This window comes from Mustela nigripes, chromosome 5 (assembly GCF_022355385.1).
Source record: "Mustela nigripes isolate SB6536 chromosome 5, MUSNIG.SB6536, whole genome shotgun sequence".
In the NCBI taxonomy this organism is placed as follows: Eukaryota; Metazoa; Chordata; class Mammalia; order Carnivora; family Mustelidae; genus Mustela; species Mustela nigripes.
Genome location: NC_081561.1, coordinates 116,159,557 through 116,178,186, shown reverse-complemented (window position 1 = coordinate 116,178,186; position 18,630 = coordinate 116,159,557). Strand labels below are relative to the sequence as shown.

The window sequence follows — 18,630 nt, the reverse complement described above, 5'->3', positions numbered from 1 at the left end:
TCTATGAAAAGCCTACATACATCTTTTGTTGGTTTTTCTATTATACTGTCTTTTCCATATTGTAGTGGTCATTCATGTATTATGAATATGCTCTTAGGTTTGTTATATGTTAAAATAAGTCAGGGTACTGTCAGGAAAAGAAATCACACCAATTATTTGAACAGGAAAAATTTAATATGAAGAAATATTAAGTAGTAGAAGGTAGTTATCTATGAGGAGAAGTGAAAGATGAAGGTAAAAGGTCTAGAAGTGCTGAGTTCTCCAACGTCTCACTGCCAAGGCTGAGATTCAGACCTCTTCGAAAACCTCTCAGTGGTGAAGGAACTTACAGGAAGGTGTGGCCAGAGCTGGTTTATTAGAAGTACCTTGCCAGTGCAGAAGGTGTGGGCGTGCTGTGCTCCAAGTGGTCTCCGGAAGTGGTTCACCATGGCTGGAGGGCAAGGTAGGTGAGAGCTTGTCTGTGGAAGTAATCAACCATTGCAAAAGGGGTGCGGTGGGTGAGGAGGGGGTTGGCAGAAAGAAGGCCAGAAGTTGTGTCTTATCACTTAATCAGATTCAGATTAAATATTACTGGCAAGACCACTTCATAGGTGATACTGTGTAATGCTTATCTGACCACATCAGGAGGCCGCTAATGGAAGGTTAGTTCTTGCTATCTCCTAGAAATCTCTGTGATAAACCCACATGTTCCCATTTGCTCTTAAATGATGTGTGGGACGACATTTTACACTCTGAGAATATATTCTTCCTCGACAACCTTTCATGTAATGGTTCTTATAATTTTTGTCCTGATCAGATAAAATACATTGGAAATTACAAAACGATGATTATTTTAATTCTATCAAACTGCATTTATTAACCTGTATTCTTCTGTAAAGAGGTACTTTCTTTCACTTTCCCCCTTTTCTTAAGGTTTGACAGAAAGCAGGCAAACACCCTGAAACTGATTGGATCATGTCAAAAAGCTACAGATGTCAGCCAGAAGAAGCTCCCATGTTCCAAATTTGAGATAATTTGAGCACCAATAAGAATGATGGTGAAACTAATTATAATGTAGTTAATAAATAAAATCCATAAGTCTATAGTAATGTAAAGAGTACAGAATGAAAGAGATCTTTCAGCTACTGAGTATAAACCCTATATACTTTTAGTTTTGATTATTGATATATTTGGATTTATCTTTACATCTTACTTCTGGACATTTATTTTTGTTCTACTTTTTCTGTGCTTCTAGTGTTATGTTTGTTTGTTTCACAGAGATTGATTTTAGTTGTTAGGATTCATTTATTTTTGCTTTTTACTTATTCCATTTTCCCCCTTCACATATTCTGAATTTAGACACTATTTTCATTCATTTAGTGTTTGTCTCTGAAGAACTGCCATTTACATTTCTCAAGATAAAAACGTGTCTCCTTAACTGGACACACAAAGACCTAAGAACACTAACTCCAATTACCCCTCTGTCTGGTGTACTTATGGTCTAGCATTTTAGCTCTGTTCTTTTTTAAAAAGCATTTAAAATTAGAAACTATCTCATTATTATTTTATAGAGAAAATTTTTTGTTTGGATTTATGTTTTTAATTTTCCATGTTTTTCATCCACGATTCTTTCTAGAATCGTAGGCCCCTCTGCTAAGACCATTTTCCTTCTTCCTAAATTACATCCTCTATAGATCCTTTACTGATCATTTCTTAGTGGGAAATTCTCAGATTTTGTTTATTCACAAATATCTTTATTTTACTTCCATTCTTATTTATTTATTTGAGAGAGACTGAGAGAGCTGGGGTAGGAGGAGAAAGGGAGAGGAAGAGAGACAAGCAGGCTCAACCTGATAGTGGAGCCCTGCAGGGCTGGGCTGGATCCCACAGCCCTGACCTCATGACCTGGGCTGAAATGGAGAGTGGGACACTCAATCGACTGAGCCACTCAGGCGCCCCTACTTGCATTCTTAAATAGTTTTGCTAGGTACCAATTTCAAGGTTGGTTATTTTCCCTCACCACTTTGATGATACTATTTCATTGTCCTCAGAATCCATTATTGCTATTGAGAAGTGTGTGTCAGTCTAATAGCCATTCATTTGTGTTCTTTTTTTATATTATTTATTTCTTTTAAGGTCTTCTCTTTGTTTTTTGGTGTTCTGTAATTTTACTATCACACACTTAGGTGTGGGGTTCTTTTTGTTTATTCTGCTGTGTGCAGTACTTGAATCTGTAGATGCATGTTTCTAATCAATTCTGGAAACGTTTTAGTTATTAGCTTGCTAAACATTTCTTCTTCTCTATTATGTCTGTTCTCTTCTTCTAAGACTCTCATTTTATACATAATAAACTGTCTTATTTCGCTCTCCCAATTCTTTAATGTCCTTATATTAGCTAAGGTTTTCTAGAGAAATGGAACCCATAGGAGATGCACATGCTTACACACACATCTCATGGAGAGAAAGAGACAGAGAGACAGAAGCTTGGCCAAGTCCAATACCTGTGGGGTGGTTAATAGGTTGGAGACCCAGGGAAGAGATGCAGTTGGAGTCTGAAGGCAGTCTGCTGGCTGAACTCCCTCTTCACTAGCGAGGCCAGTCTTTTTTCTATCAAGGCCTTCACCTGTTTGGATGAAACCCACCCACATTATGGAAGACAACCTGCTTTCTTAAAAGTCTACTGATATAAATGTTAGTCTCATCCAGAAACTACTTTCACAGAAACATCTAAATAATGTCTGACCAAATATCTGGGTATTGTAGCCCAGCCAAATTGACCCATAAAATTAACCATCATAGTCCTGTTCATGTTTTCTCTCTTATTTTACTATTACAAATTCTGAACCATTTCTTTGCATCTGTTCCAGCCACTGTCTAGTGCTGAAAGCTCTGAAAGCTCTGATTGTCACTTTTAATGTTTTTAAAATGTCTTTGATTAGATACAGGACTTTGAGAACTGTGTAGTGTTGTTTGGATGTATGTGTTTTTAATTTACATAAGGAATATCGTCTTGTACCATTTCTTACATTTTTCACTTCACGGTACATTTTCATGTATTTCTCCCCAACTGCATGCATGGTAATTCATGGTGTGTATCTACTACATTGAACATTTTTTCTCCAAATCATGAGCAAGCAGCTTGCCTCCCTAGTACCACAAAAGACTGATCAACATCCTCATATATGCCCTGCCCTACTTCATGAACCTAGGACAATTTCTATGAGGAGTACACTGATGGAGAAAAACTTAAATTCCCATTTTTATTTAGAAACAATTCTAGTAGAAGACAAGGCTCTTCTGTCAGATCTTAAAAGACTCACTGGGGAACAGTCAATACAAAAAGCCTTGATGCTTTTCTAGTTTTATATGTAAAACATACACACATAATGCAAGCACATACATAATTCCATATTCTTTGTTTTGGGGTTGAAAAAAACAAAAAAGTCACATGAGTGATACATTGCTAATGGCTGCGATATTTGTTGCTGAAGTCAATACTAATTGATGCTTTTCTTATAAACTATGTACACACGAAACCAACTGAAGAGTGAATTTTCCCAGGGGAATGTGAATTCCCTAGATGGTTCACAACAACATAGTCTCAGTAAATATAACCAGATGTCAGTGAAGGAGCCGTGGGCTAGCACTGAATGCTTTTCCATGCACTTATTTGCTATCTTGACAACAGGTCATTCTTCACAACTTATATTGATATCTGTTGTTTTGTAAATTTTCTTAACCATTCAGAAATAAGCATTATCATAATGCCCTTAGAAATGAAAACAGTACTTATACTCCATAGCTCTCTTGAAATCACTTCTAGTTTATTATGTATTATGTAAACTGTGGATATTGGGCCCACACACAAGTTAACTTTCTATTATCTATGCTTGAAGGAGAAGAATAAAGAGTGGCGTTGTAATGTTGTTTCCCCAAATTCTACCACTTCCACCTTTTCCCCTCTGGGGCTCTCTTGCTCGCAGAATTGTATATACAGGGATTAAGCCAATCAGGGAAATGATGATACTTTTTTTTTTTTTTTTTTTCTGAAGAAAGGAAATGGCTCTGTTGCTTTTTAGGCTTACTTTTTAATAACCAGGCATGTATCTGGTACTTCAGGTCCAGACTGTAGTAAAAAGAGAATTGGCTAAGCCAGAGAAGTAGCTGCTATGCACTTGAGTATATTCTCCTAACTTACTCACTCAGGAAAGGTCAGAGGAGGGAAACTGCCTGGTCGATCCACCAAAGGAGGCTGGAGGCTTACCCACCACTGCACACAGAAACAGAAGGAAATGATTGGTTCGACCTCTTTCTTTAAGGCACACTAAGCTTCTGCAATAGGCAATTGCAGCCTAATGAGTGTTGACCCCTTCAACAAATATTTACTGAGAATCCATTTAACCAGATACAAAGAACAGCACACTTTACCTTTACTGTAAGAGCTCACAAGCTAGAACCACCTGTCTAAAAATGTGTATTCCAAAAACAGGTGCTTGATGCAGAAGAGATCTGTGGTTTGAATGTTTGAAAAATGCTGGGTTGTTTTGGTCTGTTCAGATTATTATAACAGATCTGCTTACACAGCAAGCCTCACACAACAAGCATTTATTCCTCTGTTCTAGAGGCTGGAAATCCAAGATCGAGGAGCCAGCAGATTCAGTGCTGGTGAGGGCCTGCTTCCTGGTTCACAGCTGCTGCCTGTCTTCTGGCTGTGTCCTCACAGGGCAGAGAGAGTGAGATGGTCCTCTGGGGCTGTAGCACTAATCCTAGTTATGGGGAGCTGCATCCTCATGACCTCCCCTTTTCCCAAAAGCTCCACCAGCAGATACCATCACATTGCATGTTAGGATTTCAACATATGAATTTTGGGGGGATCCAAATATTCAGGCCATTAGATGGGTTATAAATGTTAAACAGATTGCTTTTGGCAGGACCTAGTGCATTTAACATGCAGACAACATTGTGATCTCCTAAGAGGGACAGAGACTATAGTACTTCCCTAACCACACAAAGGACTAATATTCCACTGAAGCATAGTTTAAGAAACATTTAGAACTTGATCTAGTCCTCTCCCCCTTTCTCCAGCCACAAGGGTCCCCGGGGTGTTCTTTGACCATTCCAGCCTCTCAGCCTGAGGCTTTACCTTGTCGTTACCCCCACCCCGGGCGCTTTTCTGTGGCCAGTCACTGCTCTGACCCCTCTGGTTCCTCACCAACCCTCTTGATCTTCCTTCCCTTTCTTTCCCTCCCTTGTAATTATCCCCTCCTACCATCCCATATATTTCACTTATTTATTGTCCTTAATGTCTTGTCTCTCCCCAGAAATACGTGCGCTCCCTGAGGGCAGTAGTTTTGACTGTTTTGTTCACGGCTGACTTCCAACAGTGCTTGGCACGGAGTATCTGACTGAGGAAAGAACTGGTGTAGAAGGACAGCTGCTGTAAGAAATATTATACCATAACTGTAAAATTCTAAACAATTATTCTGATCTGTGCACATACTATCCCTCTTCCTTGATTTTTAGGGATCTAAGCCTTCAATGTTAATAACTTGTTTATGACTTAATATTAAAAAGAAAAATTACTATTTAATTCTAAAACTTGATTCACCCAAGTTCTGATCACCCAAGGCTGATAATTAAAAGGATGGTTTTGAGAAAAGGAAAAGGAAGTAGATCAGGCTCTAAAGTTATTTTTCAAAGCCTAGGGGACACTAATTTTGATCTTAAGTTCATCTCCCTCCCACCCCAGCCACTGTCTCTCTTAATGGTAAGTTATTACAGAAATATATCCTTGGGGCACCTGGGTGGCTCAGTGGGTTGGGCCTCTGCCTTCAGCTCTGGTCATGATCTCAGGGTCCTGGGATTGAGCCCTGCATCCGGCTCTCTGCTCAGCGAAGAGCCTGCTTCCTCCTCTCTCTCTGCCTGCCTCTCTGCCTCTCTTCCTCCTTGTGTCAAATAAATAAATAAAATCTTAAAAAAAAGAAAAGAAAAGAAATATATCCTTAAGTAGGGCTCTGTGAACCGGAAAAAAGGTACCTCCTTTATTTTTCCCCATCCTGTGTTAAATGCTTGTTTACCAAACTGTCATCAAAGTTAATTTTATTAAATTGTGCTCATTCATGCTTACATCCCTGTAAGCAAGGGTACCTTGTTATCAAAACGGACAAAAATCAGGGGTGCCTGTGGCTCTGTCAGTTAAGCATCTGACTTTTGATTTTGGCTCAGGTCATGATCTCAGGTTACGAGATTGAGCCCTGAGTTGAGCTCCGTGCTAGGAGTGGAGTCTTCCTGAGATTCTCTCTCTCATGGCCCCTCCCTCCCTTCTCTCTTTCCATCTCTAAGCAAAATACAAAAAACAAACTAACAAAAATAAGAAGGAAGAAGACAGTACAGTTCCTTTCAGTTTCATGTTCCTTTAAAAAATAAACTTATGAAAATCTGTGTCTAACTTTTCTGATGTTTAATTTTTAAGAAGTGTTGTATGTGCAGGCGAAGTTTTAATGGGACTAGAATAAACCTTAATAAGTTTTTGTGTATGCAAGTTTTCAAACATACACAAAAGTAGAGAGAATAATTTAATAAATCCCATGTACCTCTCCTCTAGCTTCAACATCTATCAACATCATATTACCCTTGGACTAGATTTAATATGAAAAATGAGTCTTCATTACCAAAAGAAGTCCTGTTTTCAGTACTACATCCAGTCTAAGACTAAGTAGATTATCAGATATATCTTGATTTCACACCACAGTATTCTAGAATCAGTAAAAAATGTTAACAACTGAAATTGTCTGGAGAGCATAGGTCCAGGGCTGAGGAGGGGAGTTTCTCCACAGCATGGCTGATGGCAGCAGTGGAAGGGAAAAGAAGAAAGCTTTTTTCCTTTTGTTTCTGGTTTGTTCCCCTGTCAGATTCATCCTATTTAATAGAATAAGAGTTACTATTAATATCAGTCCCATTTATTGTGTGTTTTCTCTCTTCTAGGCAATTTGCTATTTCCTTCACAAATATTTCTTTATTCAGTTTTTACCAACCCTACAAGATAGTTATCCCCAGTTTTGGGATGAGGCAGTTAAAGCTCAGACTGGTTAAGTAGGTTTCTAAGATCACACAGAATCTGGAGAACAGGGCTGGGGTTCAAACCCAGGTCTGCCCAATGGTCAGCCAGATCCTACCAACCTCTACTTCTACCCCTCAAGGTTTGTGTCTCTCAGCCCGTCTCTGGGACTCCTCTGTGATACTCCACAAGTCTCTATACCTTCACATAGCAGATGCTGTCATTGCGCCACCAGTCCCCCTGGCATGTAGTATTTCTGTGCACGCGAGCTACACTTCTCATTGTCAGAAACTGCATCAATGCCTGAGAGCCTTCTCTCCCCTCTGGAGCCTGTGCTGCCCCAGAGGAGGATAGGCCAGACTTTCCGGACAATGACCACTCCCCACTCAGGTAATGACTGACAGGAGCTCAATATCCGGGTCCCTCGTCCTTGGGCAGGATAACTGCAGTGCTGGCTCCAAAGTTCCTCAGCAGTATTAATTCTACTTGCACACAGTGGAAACTTGCTTGAAGATAGACACTTCAGTGATTTTCTTCCCTTTCCAGTCGCGTTTTCCCACCTCCCAAATTAACTTTTTGCACTCAAATCCTGTCAGGATCTGTTTTTAAAGAAACTAAGACTCTTTCTATGCCACAGTTCCTTAACTATAAAAAGTCAAGGTGTTGTATGAGACAAATTCAAGAATTCTATAGTTCTATTGCATGACGGTAAATGCAACCCAGACATCAAACACGACCTTCTTGTCTCTCTCTCTCTCTCTTTTTTTTTTTTTTAAAGATTTTATTTATTTATTTGACAGAGATCACAGGCAGGCAGAGAGACAGGCAGAGAGAGAGTGGAAAGCAGGCTCCCGGCTGAGTAGAGATCCCGACGCAGGGCTCGATCCCAGGACCCCGGGATCACAACCCGAGCCGAAGGCAGAGGCTTTAACCCACTGAGCCACCCAGATGCCCTGACCTTCTTGTCTCTTATGAGCCAGATCAAATGGGCTCAACCCCATCAACCCTAAGTCCATGGCCATGGAAATCCTAAGTCCTCTCGAGAGTTCTGAGAATCCCTGAAGGACTTATTGCAGTCTGTTCATGTCTACTTCCCAGGCTTTTGCTTCTTTAGAGACTCTTCTACCATGTGGACCCAGCTAGGGATCACAGCTTTGACTTCTCTTAAAGCAAACAAATAACAAACAAAAACAACTTCCTAAAAACGTGTAGCTTAGTAAGACATTAATTTCTGGAGAGAAGAAATTCTCTTCAGTTCTTCATCATCTCTCTCCTGGTTACTCTCAGGAGAAGTAATATCCCATCCCCTGTCCATGCAATCCAGCTTCTCCCTTCTGGAATGTTTTTGTCCATGTTTGTCATCTAAGCCTTAATGGCCTTGCTTGTATGAAGCGACCTCATCAGTTTCTTCTCCCAGACAATGACACTTTCCTGCTTAGGGGGGATTCTGGTGGAATGGTTCAGTGAATCATCTTTTTCCCTTTCTCCCACCCCTTTCTCAAGTGAGTTAAATGGAGCTCTTCTCTTTCTCTTCCTCTAGTGGGCACTGCTGTTATCTCTTTGACATACCAAAACAGGAGTCCTCAATTAGTGTTTACTTTTTCTGTGTCTTGCTCTCTTTTTCCATCTAGCTGGTACATTTAGTTCTCTTTTCCAGGCAGTCCTTGATGCCGGTCTCTACCTCACTGCAAGCACGTCACACTTTTCCTAAAGTTGCAGACCGCTTCTCACTGTTCTACTGATAACGTGCACACATGATGGTCTTTTAAGGAAGTCTCCCTCTGCTAAGCAAAATAAATATACACTAATTCCTTGCGGCTCCCTGAGGTTGCACCTTCCCTACCGTTTCAATAACACCTCAGCTATGCTCTTCAGAGTATTTCCAGCTGTCAAACTCGTGGTACCTGAGTTTGTGTGCCTTCATCCACCAAGAGCAAGGCATGATGCGGACATTCATGGGTGGAAGTGTCAGTGAAAGATACAGAGGAGGATGTAGGAAGTAGCAAAAGCCTTCAGACCATGATGTAGGTCTCACTGGAGTGCAAGGAGGGGAAGGAGGAAGGATGGCAGGGGACGAAGAATTTCAGACTATAGCACAGTTGTCAGAAAGTTTTGATTGGTATGAAGAGGAGTCCTGGAGCCAAAGCTGTCTGTTAGAGGAATCCTACGTCTGCAGGAATGGATAACACTAGTACCCCAGCCATTCTCTGTCACTGGTTGAGTGCAGGCCAAGGGGAGCGTGGCCTCAGTGAATGCAGGCTGGCAGTGAGGTGGCATTCCTCAGAACAGCGGGGTGGAGCATTTCGTTTTTATTTATTTATTTTTAAAAGACTTATTTATTTATTTGGTGGGGGAGGGGCAGAAGGAGAGGGAGAAGCAGACTCCCTGCTGAGCAAAGAGCCTGATGTGGTGCTCCATCCCAGGACTTTGGGATTATGATCTGAGTTGAAGGCGGACACTTAAACCCATTGAGCCACCCAGCGGGCCCGGATGGCACGTTTTAATGGCCACCACACTGTTATTCAACACTTTCTTTTCTGTTGGAATACTTTTTTTTATTACTTTGCCTATTATCTGTATAAATTATGTATCTAATACTAGCAGAAAACCCTTAGAAGCTAAGTATTACATGAAACAATTATGTCTAATAAAGATTTAAAATGATTTCACACGGTAATTCTGAGAATAACTATTTTCTCTTGGTGATTTTTATTCTAAAATGGATCATTTTAACTTATGGCTTCCAAGAAGACTAACAAAACAAAATTCCTTTCAACTCAAGTATATGTTTATCCATTATCTTTTTAAAAAAATTTAGAATACTCAGATTTTATAACTTCTAAATATTCTCGAAAGGTTATTGAAGTGATACCTTTTGTAAGGGACAATTATAATTGTTTTTTAAAAAATATTTTAAAAAAAATAATAGATTTTTCAATTATATGAAAAATGAGTGTTACAGAAGAGATTATAGGTGATAAAACCTATTATCGGTAGGATAAGAACCACTTCACTTGTTAAAAAATTCATACTGAAAAAAACCTCACAGTCAGTGACAATGATACAGAACATTGTTAGCTATATTTCTTAATGGAATGATTTCAAATCAATTCCCAAACTTTCTAAAAGGAAATGAGATAAAGGAATATCCAGAAAAATACAAAGTTGGTATCATTTGTGATGGTTCCAACATACACTGACATTAACTTTGTATCAGAGACTATGTTAAGTTTTTTGGATGAATGTTTTATTTAACCCTCATAATGTTTTATTTTTACTCTCAATATACAGATAAAGAAACTGAAGGTTGAAGAGGTTAACTAACCAACTGCCCAAGGTCCCTCCATCATGGTGGCACTAAAAATAGAACCTGTAGTTATCAAAGGATTTATTTATCTACTGCACTATTTTGCATTTCTAGTTAAGCTACTGCTCATCTGGGCTTGTGTGTGAGCTCTAAGGCCTCTTTCTCCTTCTACAGATGAAGACAGAATTTCTTAGTCATATATGAAATACTTTCATGAATTTTGTCATATTCTCAAAATATCTGTACTTTTATTCACTTAATATTTTTAATTGACTCATTTTTTTTAACAGCTTTATCCACAGAAGTAATGTCTGTGAGATTGATGTGCTAGTTATATTTTCCAATTCATGATAAATTAAATAGACATCCTAGTTACCTTCTCCTAACATTGAATCACATGCCATAACTGGTCCAGATAAAAGTGTTGGTGACATGCCAGACTAAGATGTAAACTCCCGGCAGGCTGAAAGGTTGCACCCTATCTACTCTGACTGGCCTTGGCTTGCCAGATCTTACGACTGCAATGCTTTTTTGGTGTGTGTATGTGCATGTTTGTGTGAGTGCGGGTGTGCATGCCTGCTCTGGGGGATGGGAGATAGTGTGATGGGATAAGGCGGGGGATGGGAAGAGGCCAAAAGAACAGGCCTTCAGTAAGACTTACAAAAAGGATAAAAGCATTCAGCCAATTAGTTCCTATGGACTCACTGGTAGAGTTCACCGTGGACTTGCCATGGTGGAAGCTGCCAAGGCCGGTAGCTGCAGATAATCACTGGGGCACAGAGATAATTTGGAGAATGGGCATCTTGGATGCAGATAGCCAACTGTGTGTCCAGTGGCTGTGGGCTCCTCCCACAGAGACCCTCACTGATCACTCTTTGCTCCAGTCCTATGACTTGAATGTGACTAGAAAACAGTGGCCCAAGATATTCTAAGAAAAGACTTTTGAGCCTAGACGCTTGTTTCTAAAAATACTCAAGATGTAACCAGGCCCAGACTTGCATATATTTATCACTGTCCCATTAGTCAAACCAAGTGAAAGATATTTCTAAAAAAAATTTTATTTATTTATTTATTTGTCAGAGAGAGAGAGAGAGAGAGAGAGAGAGAGAGAGAGAACGCACAAGCAGGCAGAGCAGTGGGCAGGCAGAGGCGGAGAGAGAAGCAGGTTCCTTGCAGAGCAAGGAGCCGGATGCAGGACTCGATCCCAGGACCCTGGGATCATGACCCGAGCCGAAGACAGTGGCTTAACTGACTGAGCTACCCAGGCATCCCTAAGTGAAAGATTTTAATAAAAGGTTAACTCAACATCAAATTAGGGAACTTCCCCAAAACAGACAATAAAGGAAGTATAGGATGATAGACCTCTATGCATCATCCCCCAGTTTCAAAAATTATCAGTCATTTTTTCCACCTATTGCTCCTTCCATTGTGGGGGGCAAGATTATAAAATTCTTCAGTATGCATGCACCTCTGATGAAATTTTTGTTTTATATGTAACCGTCATGTCATTATCACATCTAAGAAAATTAACAATAATTCATTTAAGGTATCTAATACTTAGCCTATGTCTGATTTTCCTGATTGTCTCAAGGGTTCTTTTCATAGGTGGTTTGGTCAAAACAGGACACAAAGTCCATACATTGCATTTCATGATTATGATTCTTTTCTTTTTTTTTTTTTTAAATTTTTAAAGATTCATTTATTTATTTGAGAGAGAGAGAAAAAGAGAGAGCACTCAATGGGAGGGGCAGGGGGAGACAGAGAGAGAGAATCCCAAGCAGACTCCCTGCCTGAGTGTGGAGTGCAACGCGGGGCTCTAGGTCACAACCCTGATATCATGATTCAAGCTGAAATCAAGAGTTGGATGCCCAACTGATTGAGCCACCTAGGCGCCCCATGATCATGATTTTTAAATCTCTTTTATTCTTTAATCAGGCCCTTGTTTCTTCATGCCATTGATTTGGTGGAGAAACCATGTCATTTTTTTTTTAATTGAACATTTGATATTCTGGATTTGACTGATTGCTTTCTTGAGGTGGTTTGGTTTTCAAACTCCATCCTTGGTCCTCTGTATTTCCTATTCCTTCCAGAGGCTTGATTAGATTCAGATTCTATCTTAGGCAAGAAGACCTGATAGTGGTTCTGGGTACTTCTGATTTTGTTATATCATGTTGCACATAAGGTCTGGTTGTTGGAATTTTAGGTTTTAGGTTTTTTTATTCCTTTCTTATCTCAGATGCTCTGTCTCTTTGGTGAGATTACAAAACCATTCTACATTATTATACTTGCCCAACTGAATGAAAAAAAAAAAGCCAAAATGTACAGAGACAAGATGACTAGGTAGAATAACCAGATCTGAGTCTCTTGGACAATCTGTATTTGAAGAAAGCTTCTCCTGCTTCACACATAAAGTGATTGTATAGGGGAAAGACATAAGATAAGAACACATAGGGATTACTAAGTGTAAGATTACAAAAAGCACATCACTAATTAGTATATTTAGAAACTGTACTATTAAAAGTCAGGATGAGAATAGCTGAAATTTAATGAGTCATTTGCTAATTATTTAGTTTATGGATTTCCAATGCCATTTGCTTCTAACCTTTTTCCTCCTCCTTAGGGAATTTTTGGTGGTTATTTTACTGCTTTTTTCACCTCCAGAAACCACTGTATGCTGTAACTGATCATCAATTGTACACTTGGAGAGATACATAGGAGATTATGACTCAGGATCCACGCTGTGTTACTGACTGAGATAAACCACGAGCGGTTTGCAGCACAGTTGAAGATTTTCCAAGCCAAAACTAGTTAGAATTCTGCTGACGACCTAACGTGCTCCCTATTGCTTGGTGAAGAAACAGCAACATAAATCATGACGATCAATGCATCTCCTGAAGAAAGAGACAATGCTTCACCATGCTGCTGAGGAGCTAGATGTGCTTTGCTATGGGTCCAGTCCAGGGGCTCGCAGCCATGACTGTACCTGGGGAGCTTTTAAACACTGATGTGCAGACTCTCCCTTAGAATTGAGTCTGGTTCTTGGGGTGCCTGGGTAGCTCAGTGGGTGAAGCTTCTGCCTTCAGCTTGGGTCATGATCTCAGGGTCCTGGGATGGAGTGCCACATGGGGCTCTCTGCTTGCCATGGAGCCTGCTTCCCCTCAATCTGCCTCTCTGCCTACTTGTGATCTCTCTCTCTCCATCAAATAAATAAATAAAATCTTAAAAAAAAAAAAAAAAGAATTGAGTCTGTTTCTCTAAGGGTGGGTCCCAGGTACTGGGATTTTGAAAAAATTCTTCAGGTGATTCTCATATGTAGTTGTCTCAAATCTGGCCAGCAAATAATAGATGCCATTTATAGGTCACACTCCATGCAAAGGACTGTGCTGAACATCTCTTGCACATGAAGAAATGGATCCTTGGAGGGAAGTTACTCAATCGATATTTTGCTACAAAGCAGAGTTTCACACCCAGTGTGTCTGGCTTCTGAACTAGGGGCTTTTGAACTTTTTTGGAACATAATCCAAAGTAAGATAAAAAATTTACATCATAACTAAGAACACATAATATAATGACACACAAATTTAACAAACAGTACTTAATCTTGTTAAGTATGATGCACATGGATATTCTGTTTAACTAAAAAAATATTCCTCAAGGGGCTCCTGGGTGGCTCAGTGGGCTAAAGCCTCTGCCTTCCCCTCAGGTCGTCATGATCCCAGGGTCCTGGGATCAAGCCCCACATCGGGCTCTCTGCTTGGCGGGGAGCCTGCTTCCTCCTCTCTCTCTGCCTGCTTGTGATCTCTGTCAAATAAATAAAATCTTTAAAAATATATATATATTCCTCAAAACCCACTAAATTGATTTCATGACTTGCACTTAGAAATACTCTTCTTAACCATGACAGTACAGATTTCCATTCTGTTCCAAACACATGGTAAGATCTTTCCTCCATGAATGCCTTCTCATTTTGTTTGTTTTCTCATGTGGAAAGCCCTTTTTTTTTTTTTACCCCCTCTGCATTTTTTAAAGATCATCAGGGTGGTTCCTGGTTTGTGGTTCCCAGACTACTCCAGTTTATGGTATCTTTTATTTCAAGACCTACTCAATATTCATTTCAGGTAACACAGCTCATCATACATTTAAAAATACTAAATTATATGGTATATTGTGATTCTCTATAATTGTCTTATAATATCTTAGATGGTTAATGTCTCCTTGACTAATTTTAACTTCTTTGAGGATAGTGGCCATGTGGTATGCTTTTGTTTCTGTACTTTTTGAAATGCCAAGCACAGAGCTGGGCACATCACAGATGCCAAAAATGGCTGCGCAACCCCAGATGAGTCAATCTCTGAGCTTTCATTTCTTCCATGAAACAAAGGGGGCTGTTTTAGGTTCATTCTAAAGTCTCCTCCAGGTTGTTAAGTCCATTTTTCTATCATACATAGAAACTTCTCTAAAACAAACAAATGAAGGAAGAAAATATGAAACATTTTTGTGAGTAACTACAAGAAAAGTTCTTGTGGGGGAAGAAAAAAAGCCTGAAACTGGCATTTTTGGTAGGCAAAATATAAACTCCTCTGTGCCCATGTCTGAAAAGATTAAAGAAGAACTTACTGGAACTTGAAAATGAAGTTGGGCCCTGTGTCACTTGGATACTGAAATGTGATTATTCATAGGCCTCAATTCTTTCTCCAGTTGAATGAACACACTGTATAGGTAATGAGACATCTCCATGGACTCTGATCAAGTTGAATTGATTATATAATAACACTGAGCTTGAAAAGGAATGTGGAGTTGGGGGTATGTGGAAGCAGAGGTATCATGATTTAGGGGAAAAAAATGATTGAATACAATCACATTTTAGATACTGTTTGTTTGCAAGTGCTTGTTAAATATCACAAGCACCTTCCCAAGGGCTTCTGAGGCCAAACGATGTGGCTAACTGTAACCCCAAGACCACTGGCATTTTTCTGGTCCTGAAGCTATTGGCGGAGAAGCTAGAGAGGTATTCAGTCCCCTTCGGTGTTCTGTGTGTAGTGGGGAATGGAGGACTGTTGGGAGTGGGTCATCTATGGTCTTTACCTACTCAATATTCATTTTCTCTTTGTTAACAAAACTAATTTTCCTTTGGGGAACCTCCTCTCTTCTCCTCAGTTCATGTGGTTTAGGCGTGCAAGGCAGGGAGCACTAAAGCTATCTCCCTTGATCTTTTTCAGACATAGTCAAGTGACCCCAACCTGCCCAGTTCAGAGAAGGAAGTAGGACCCAAGTTAGTCCAATAAGACTCATTCCTTGGCCTGCTCTTTTGCTGATAGGATCAGTTGCAAAGGAGATCACGGGAGAAAATAAGTCTGGGGCTGTCAATTTGGGCCCTGATTAGGGAAAATAAAACCTGTACAATGAAAGCACAGCACAATATGGAGAAAAATGGAGTCCTAAAATTCTTTGATCATCTGGAGGAAAAAAAGATTTTAAAAAATAGTAATTCTTCTTCCCCCCTACCCCTTCCCCTTCTTCTTTGCCAAATCTACTCTTGGGATTTAAAGCATAGGAACCAATACATTCCAACCTCCTCCACTGTAGGAGGAGGAGTCACTTTGAGTTGGGTACCTAGTACTTCCAATTATTCTGACTATATAGGAATTTACCATAATAGGAAGATCTCTTCCCTCCTAATTCACTGTCAACCTCCTCTCTCATCTTCATGTTTGCTCCAGGAAGGACCACATCTCCTGCTCTTATAGACCCCAAGGCTTATTTCTTCTCCACATTTTAAGAGAAATTGCTCCAACCTTTTATACATTGTCTCCCTGGCCTCTTCCTCCACAAATCAGCATGTGCTTGTTACACAGCTGCCCTGATACACGGATGGTAGGACTGAGGTCCGGTCTCAGGCTACCACCCCAGTGCTTTTGTGTGAATTGGACTCTACCACTCCTTCTGAGCCCACTGCCCCTAGGGAGGCAGCTCCTGGTAGCCCAGGCTGTATCTTAACCCTGAATTGTGGGCCCATTTCCACCTCAGCCAAAGGATACTGTGCAGGGACCAAAGGACAGCCTATCTTGAAGACCCGCAGTCCAAAGAAGTAAGGATTGGAGCCATGAGGTCGAAAAACAAGCCCTCTGCTGCCCACACCCACTGTTACCTTGGTCTGTTCTAACGTGTGATGGCTGCTGGTGCTGTGTGTCTCTGCGGCATCTCCACACTGCACACACCTCGCCGGGGTCTCAGCAGCGATCACAAGTGTTGATGAGAGCTGGGGAAACAGTATCACGTGTTACTTGAATGCAGCATTTCCCTGCATCATTTAGATCTTAAGACGGTAACTCTTCTGGAACGTCCTCCTGAGTCCATTTTGGGGGATCTTTCTCGCCAGTCTCTGTTGATGAAAGTCAACAGTTCAAGAAATCCAGCTGGAGGCCATCTGGCAATTGGCCATCGGAGAAGCGAGCACAGGGTAAAGCAGGGCACTTGGCACATCTCCCATGCCCTACCCAAGTGACACTTTCAGGAATCCGTCTAGGGGCCCCCACTGGCCTTTACTTAGGTCAGTCTCCGGCGCTCCCGGGGAGACCCTCATCACTGCGTGGGAGAAAGAGGAAGAATATGTGGGACCCACGTGAGGAAACGCAATTCCACTGGGCAGTCGCCAGCGGCGCGCAAGGGCTTTGGGGGCGAGGGCGACAGCGGCGCCGCGGTGGGGGCAGGAAGACAGGACCCTAAAGGATGGGGGCGGTGAGGAGACTGGGCGAAGTTCCAGGGGCAATCCTGGCGCAAGCCGAAGGCGGGAGCGGCGCCCCGGTGCCGGGTCCCAGCACTTGTCCCACGTTTGCCCAGGCGGAGGGGTAGGTAACCAGACCCGGCGGAGAGTGGGGGGGCAGCGGCGAGAAACTGGCGAGCGCGGCAGCCGGGAGGCGCGGCAGCCTGGACGGTGGCCTCCGAAATCGCTCCGTCTCAGCCGGCCCTCTCCCTCTTCATTTGCCTCCGCCCCCTCTCCCCGCCTCCCCTTACCTCCGGTTCTAAAACGCGGCGGGCGCCTTTAAGAGGGAGCTTTGGTTACCCTGGGGGCGGGAACCCCTCGGCAGATTGGGAGGCGGCGGCGCTCGCCCGCGCTGCTCCTCACTTTCTGCTCCAGCTCCTGCCGCCGCCGCCGCCTGGATCGCCAACGCCGCCTCCTCCTCTTCCTCCTCTGCCTGGAAGCGTTGTTTTCTGCAGCCGAGAGAAGTGCTATGTCAGGAAAGTTCCGGGAGGGACTGGACGGGGCCATGCTCCCTGGGTTCATCGGCAGGCGCCCGCGCGCAGCCCTTTGTATGAGGTGAGACTGGGGGGTCCCCGGCCCCCCGGAAAGGTAGCCGCCCGCGGGGAGCGCTTCCATCCGCCGCGCTGGGGAGGCGGTGCTGTTGGGCAGAGTGTGTGGCGGAGAAGGAGCCGGTTAGACCGAAGTTGTGCAGGAGAAGCCCGGGGTTTCGGGAAGGTTTTGCGGCTGGACTTGAGTGATTTCGGCAGCCCGCGCCGTACGGCGGGGGTCCGGCCGGGACTCGGTTTCCCCGGGAGCCGCCCGCCTCGCTTCCCGACGCCCCCTGTCGCCATCCCCTGCCCGCTGGAGCAGTTAGGCCTTCTAGGAAACTGGGCGGCTGCAGGTTGGCACCCAGCGCCGGCTTTTTCTCAGCCGGGCTTTCTCCTCAGAAGCGAAGTGCCGGGAGTGAGAGGAAGGGGATGGAATCCTCTTGAACTTTTACACTGTGCTCTCGTCCCTCTTTAAGGGTGAAATTCACCTCGTTTGCCCCAGTCGGGAGGCTCCCTGCGAGCTCCAACAGTTTGAGAGCTCGCCTCTTACATGTGGGTGAGCTTGCGGCGCTGGGTGTCTCTGCCTTTCAGCCCTGGTCGGGTTTCAGCGTCGCCCTGATTTTAAGTCCTCTCTTCCCCGCCCCTTTTGGGAAACATCCTCCCCCCCCCCCCATCCTTGAGGTTCAGGGTACTAAACACACACACACACACACACACACACACACACACACCCCAATATATGTTTATGATATGTCCCCTAAGCCCGACCCAACATTTCAAAGTGATCCTACAGTCTCCGATGAGCTATTTAGACTTGATCTGGACACTTCGGAAATACAGGTATCCCCCGTAGTAGGTATGCAGTTTTTTTCAGTGAGGCAAGGTGAGGTTTTTACCTATACCGTTTTAAGATAGGATTTTCTCTTGATTTGTGTGTTTCTTGGTGAATATGGTTTTCATCATGTCTTAGATTAAAAGGCCCCAACTAATTTTAAGG

The 18,630-nt window shown here is 42.4% G+C and overlaps 1 protein-coding gene and 1 long non-coding RNA gene across 2 annotated transcripts in view; one reads left to right on the top strand and one right to left on the bottom strand.

Annotated features, from left to right (window-relative positions):
- Positions 1 to 255: 255 nt before the first annotated feature.
- On the bottom strand, positions 256 to 17,442 carry LOC132018309 (uncharacterized). The gene is made up of 4 exons (XR_009404503.1): positions 17,358 to 17,442; positions 16,492 to 16,602; positions 2,481 to 2,602; positions 256 to 458 (listed from the first exon to the last, which is right to left on the bottom strand). It is a non-coding gene; the product is annotated as an uncharacterized LOC132018309 (long non-coding RNA).
- The window catches only part of GPR63 (G protein-coupled receptor 63), a 51,871-nt gene continuing 50,611 nt past the window's right edge, over positions 17,371 to 18,630 (top strand). Inside the window, exon 1 of the mRNA XM_059401085.1 lies at positions 17,371 to 17,661. The gene's annotated coding sequence lies outside the window, so the exon portion shown is untranslated. The remainder of the gene's footprint in view (positions 17,662 to 18,630) is intronic.